Genomic DNA, 6,137 nt, shown 5'->3' on the forward strand with positions numbered 1-6,137 from the left:
TACAGTCAGGAAATAGAAGATTACTTATTCTTTAATAGTGGAGGGCAAAATAGAATGCTGGGTACAGGCTTTTTAATACATAAAAACTTTAGAGCATCAATTGTAGAATTCAGAGCAATATCCGATAGACTTAGTGTTCTTAGAGTAAAGGGAAAATTCCAAAAAATTTCATTTGTAAATATTCATGCACCTTCAGAAGAAAAAGAAATAGAGGTAAAGGAAGAGTTTTATAACCTACTGTACCAAGTATATGAAAGCATCCCTAAATATGATCTCAAAATAGTCCTTGGAGATACCAATGCCAAAATAGGTAGAGAGGACATATTTAAGCCTACTATAGGAAAATACAGCTTGCATCCAACAACGAATCAAAATGGACACATGCTCATCGACTTTGCAAGAGAAAAAAACCTTTTAATAAAAAGTACCTACTTCCAGAGAAAGGAAATACACAAGGGCACTTGGAGATCGCCGGACGGTCAAACGGTAAACCAAATAGACCATGTTTTAATAGAGAAGGATGTAGAAAAAAGCATAATGCATATACGTACATATAGAGGGCCAGATATAGATTCAGACCACTTTTTAGTGGGAATAAAAATGAACCAAATAATACCTATAAATAGAAACAGAAACAGAGAAAAACGCATGAAGAACAAGCTAGTCAGGTTACAAACAGAAGAAGAAGAAAAAAGGTATACCAGTTGACACTTAACAAGAAACTGGAACTTATTACGGAAAATGACAATGTAGAACAAACATGGGACTTAATTAAAAATACTTTAAAAGCTGTAGTAGATGATACTGACAAGCCAATCAAGAAACAACAAAAGGCATGGTTCGACGATGAATGCAAACTAGAAATAGAGAAACGGAACAAGCCACGATTAGAAACTCTAAGGCTGAAATCAAAAACAGCGGAAACACTTTACATAGAGCAAAGAAGAAAAACCAGCGCAATTTTACGAAATAAAAAGAGAAAATTTTACGAAGATAAGTTGGAAGACATTGAAGAGAATTACAAAAATAATTTTATTAGAAATTTATATCAAGGCAATAAAAATCAAAAAAGAGAATATAAACCACAGCCCATTTATTACAAAGATAAAGAAGGAAAAATGATATTTGATGACCAAGAAATATTAAAACGATGGAAACAATATTTTGATGAATTGTTAAACGGGGAAGTAGATAGACAACCTGCGTTCTGGCACATCCCCTAAATCGCAACCCTTAAATATTAATAAATGCCAAACGGCTTAACGTAGGATGACGTGTGACGTATCGTTGGAAAGGGGATGAAAAAGGGGGTTGAACGCAGTATGTGGCGTGCGCATCGGAATATGCCAAAAGGGCATTACGTCATATCTTCTTTTCTATTGGTCCGATTTTGACGTAAGAGGGCTCGTTGGAACGTGGAGGGGGTAGCGAATAAGTTGAGACAAAAACAAAGATGGCGGCATTGCCAAAACGGCATTACAGCATATCTTCGTTGCTATTGGTCCGATTTTGACGTAAGAGGGCTCGTCAGAACGGGGAGGGGGTAACGAATAAGTTGAGACAAAAAACAAAGATGGCGGCAGTGCCAAAACGGCATTACAGCATATCTTTGTTGCTATTGGTCCGATTTTGACGTATGGGGTGTCAAATAAAAGCGGTGGTGACACAGAAGCCAACTGTCAATTCTTCTTCTTCTTTTCGTTTGTCAATTCTTCTTCGTTTCCGTATAGTGCCTAACAGAACGTGACATTCGACATCTTCGTTTCTATTGGTCCGATTTTGACGTATGGGGTGTCAAATGAAAGCGGTAACGACACAGAAGCCAACTGTCAATTCTTCTTCTTCTTTTCGTCTATCGCAAATTGTACAGGGTGTAGTCAGAAAGTCAAATCAATTCTTCTTCTTTTCAGCTGTCACAGTTATTCTTCTAGTTGTTTGTTAAATATACGTTCACAGTTCCTTCTCATCTACCAAAATGATATCTGTCACTTCACACATAGATGCAATGTCAAGGGAACATTAGGTATGTAACGACTAAACGGCAACGTAGAGAGACGCACGACTCATCGCTGATAACGTACACGACGTAATAATCATTCTTTTGATATGTCCAAACCATCCCTCTCTCCTGAATTTTATCAAATACAACGCAACGGTTTCAAATAAACTAGTCAAATTTCCCCTTTTCTACAAAGATCTTTAATTCTTTCGTCTATAAGTAATTTTTGATCAACCCCCGTATATGCAATTACTAATTTTTTTCATACGTTACATTATTTCACACGGAAATTCAAATCTGGACTTCTAAAATCTTTTATTTTATAATGTTTATTTCGCTAGTAATTTTTGATCAACCTCGTATATACAAGTAGTAATATTTTTCATACATTTCAATTAAAATAGGTGAAATGTGATACCAACATAAATTTATGGTGATGACAAAAGAATAGTGGACATAGAAAAGCGGTGAAGGCATAAAAATTGTGGATATTTATCATAATTTAAGAAAATCAAATCGACGACAGCATATTTTAGGAGACGTTTCTACTGGAAACATGAAAAAATAGTGTTGATGGTGTACCAAAGATACTAAGTAAAAAAGCGTCATATCACTCACATTAAAAAAAAATTAAGCTTTTTAACCAAAAAAAATCTCAAAAACTTACCCTAATAGCACACGACGTCCTTTGGACGTCCAAAATAGGTCCATTTTTGGTCCTTACGTCCATGGACTATAAACGGACGTCCTTTGGACGTCCCATGTTGGACGTCCTTCGGATGGAATAAATATGGACGTCCTTTGGACGTCCGACGTTGGACGTCCTTCGGGCGGAATAAATATGGACGTCCTTTGGACGTCCGACGTTGAACGTCCTTTGGACGTCCATACTGGACGAAATACGGACGTTTTATGAACGCTTATATATTTTATACAGTAGGAAAAATGAAAGAATACTCATGACCGAACATATAAAACACGCTGTATTTTCCTGTCACCGTGTCACAAAGAAAATTGGCCAGCGCAAGTACATGTAATAATTATTGTTACATGTACTTGCACTGGACACTTTTATTTCTGACACGGTGACAAGAAAATGCAGCGTGTTTTATATGTTCGTTCATGGGTATTCTTTCATTTTTCCGACTGTATTGGACACATTATTACGGGATCAAATAGCAAAATAATTCAATAAAATATTAACTTACGCGTTAACTTTACGTTAATGAAATACAGTCAAACCTGTCAGTAACGGCCACTAAAATGAAAGAACTATTGGCTGATATAGAAAGGTGGCCGTTATTGCCAGTTTTTGTAGTCTAGATATACAGTAAAACTTGTGTTACTGGCCACCTGATAAAATCGGCCACCTGTACTAACGGCCAATTTAAAAATTCCCCAAACCAATTATATCTAGACTACAAAAACTGGCAATACCGGTCACCTTTCTATATCGGCCAATAGCTTTTTCATTTTTAGTGGCCGTTACTGACAGGTTTTACTGTAATTGGTTTGGGGAATTTTTAAACTGGCCGTTAGTACAGGTGGCCGGTGTTTGCAGGGGGCCGGTAACACAGGTTTTACTGTAGTTTAAATCGAAAAGATTAAATCTTAATTCAAAATTGTATATATACAATTATTACAATTATAAACTATATATAGTTTAGTATCCAAAACATGTTTTTGATTTTATGTAATGTAATGAAAATATTATTTGTAAATTATTGGTTACAACTGTTTAACAATAGGAAATATTCAAGAATAAATAAAATAAAAGTTTAATCCTAACAACACAAAACATTCCAGGAATGTAGGTACTACCGTTCTATTCCGTGAACATCTATCTGATTAAATTATGGGTGGAAAGTTACCACAAGATATTCTATGAACATAGTACAATGTCTTCCTGGAGGGGTAAAATTTTCCATTACAAGATTTTAAGAGAGGCCATTTACTATTCAATTTGCGTTCATTTTCAAATTTGCCGCGCGAGTATCTATGTAGCGTCACGTGGTCATTGGCATTCATTGGTCATCACATTTCATATATTTATTTCATTTTCATGGATAACCGATAACCTAAAAATTTAGTAAAAATTTTGATTGGAAAAAAATGCATCGATAACTGTCGATAAGGGGGTGTGGGAAATGGAAATTAGTGGCTTTTTTGCTGTACTGTCTGCCAGTTTTTGCTCTGGGCTCTGGCTGGATCTCTTGTTTAAACAATTTTGTAAGTATTATAACATCCGTTTTCAATTTTCTTTATTCTTTATGAAACGAATCATTTATACATGCATATTATTACCTGTAAATAGGTACCTATTTCTTTTGATTTTTAATTGTAAAGAATAGAAAAATTACCGTTCATTTTAATTTTTTTTAGAATCAGCTGAAAGTGGCCTACAAAAAAAAACCAAGAAGGAAATGTATAGCCTTGTGGCTATGAAAGGCAAAAGAGAGATATAAAAAGTGTATTGGCTAGTTGGAAGAAAGTCCACATTGTCCATGCATAATAAGTTATTACTTTATCAACAAATATCAAGAAGATAGCAGGGTCACGAGCATCAACTTCATAAGTTCAAGAATATCGAGGAAATCCAGCTCCTCGATACTACTGGGCAAACTAGAAGATTGAAGAGGACAAATCCTTTTGAACTAGTTTGAGTGATAGGTGATAGTGAAAAACGGAGCATAGTGCTTGTGTGCTGTGCCTGTGTATGTTAGAATAATAGTGCACGATCTTGTTAGATTAGATAAGAGACGCTATGGGGTAAGCTCTTCATTTTAAGAAACAGTAGTAATTTAGGTTAAATTAAAATTGCTCATTGGTCAATTATGACCAGATTGTTTTTTTATGTTTGGCAAAAAGGACTTAAGTCAGAATTGCACATTGATAATGTTTTGATGATTTCTGGACCAGAAAAAAACTGTTGTAGATGTAAACTGTATGTACAGTAGAATCTACTACAGTACTGTAGAAATCATCAAAACATTATCGATGTGCAATTCTGACTTAAGCCCTTTTTCCCAAACATCAGAGAATTGTAATGTACAATAATTCTCCTATCTGCTTTTTCATGAATTTTGTAGGAGACGAAAAACCATTTTTAGGATCATCTGCTTTCACATGTAAATTTTGACATGTTTTGTAGTAAATAGATAGTTGAATTTACTACAAAACATGTCAAAAAATATATGAAAACAGGAGGTGACTATAAAAAAAGTTTTTAGTCTCTCTTACAAAACTCATGAAAAACAAATCGGAGATATGTCACATCGGTGACTATATCCAGGGAATGTCTAAAAAATATACTTTGATGTCCCAAGAACCAAATATAACCTACAGTCCATCTAATTTACTTACCGTTGCACGTCATTATCTACGCCAGAGATCTAAGTTGACATAGTTGCCAAAGTATAAAAAGATGCTGAATCCATTTTAAATCAAATTTATCACATAATTATTGTAAACGTGGATTATACAACAAAACAAATTAATATTCAATGTACATAAGTAAAAACTTAAGAAATAGAGAACAAGAATTAAGTTATAATCTTTTAAGATTTGCAGTGCAAGCGTTTTTGCACTGCATTGTTAATAATTAAAAAACGGCAACTCTTGGCAAAAAGCCGGTAGGTTTCTTTGTATAAGTATGTCTACAATAACAACTAAAAAAGTTGTCAGATACCTCGATTATTCCAAGTCGTTATAAAATTAGGTGAAATTTAAATTTTTATAGTAGAGGATCTTTTTATAGTAAAGTAAATAATAAAAACAGTAAATATAATAAATAAAACAGATACTTATAGTAAAGAATATAAACAAATATGAAGTGTCATCACCGCAACTGTCAAATAAATGTTACCAATTTATTCTAAAATGTCACCTTCGTTCGATTACAGTTACAGTGTGATCCGAACAAATCTGCTTCATAAAAACACTTTATAATCTATTTATACAAATTAAATGAAACATATTATTGTGTATTTCTTTAGGTTAACATTAATAGAAATCTTCAAATATTATTTCTACGCGTATATAATAAAATATGTCTAGTGGCTGTAATTCCAGTGTACTCGGCAAAGTGATTCTAAAAAAGAACACACCTACCGCCTAAATATTTCGTGTTGGTATCATG

At 33.9% G+C, this 6,137-nt stretch overlaps 1 long non-coding RNA gene across 1 annotated transcript; it reads left to right on the forward strand.

Annotated features, from left to right (window-relative positions):
• Positions 1–3,157: 3,157 nt before the first annotated feature.
• Positions 3,158–5,319, forward strand: LOC126883314 (uncharacterized). The gene is made up of 2 exons (XR_007697606.1): positions 3,158–4,228; positions 4,382–5,319. It is a non-coding gene; the product is annotated as an uncharacterized LOC126883314 (long non-coding RNA).
• The last annotated feature ends 818 nt before the right edge of the window (positions 5,320–6,137 follow it).

The sequence above is a fragment of the Diabrotica virgifera genome, chromosome 4, assembly GCF_917563875.1.
Source record: "Diabrotica virgifera virgifera chromosome 4, PGI_DIABVI_V3a".
In the NCBI taxonomy this organism is placed as follows: domain Eukaryota; kingdom Metazoa; phylum Arthropoda; class Insecta; order Coleoptera; family Chrysomelidae; genus Diabrotica; species Diabrotica virgifera.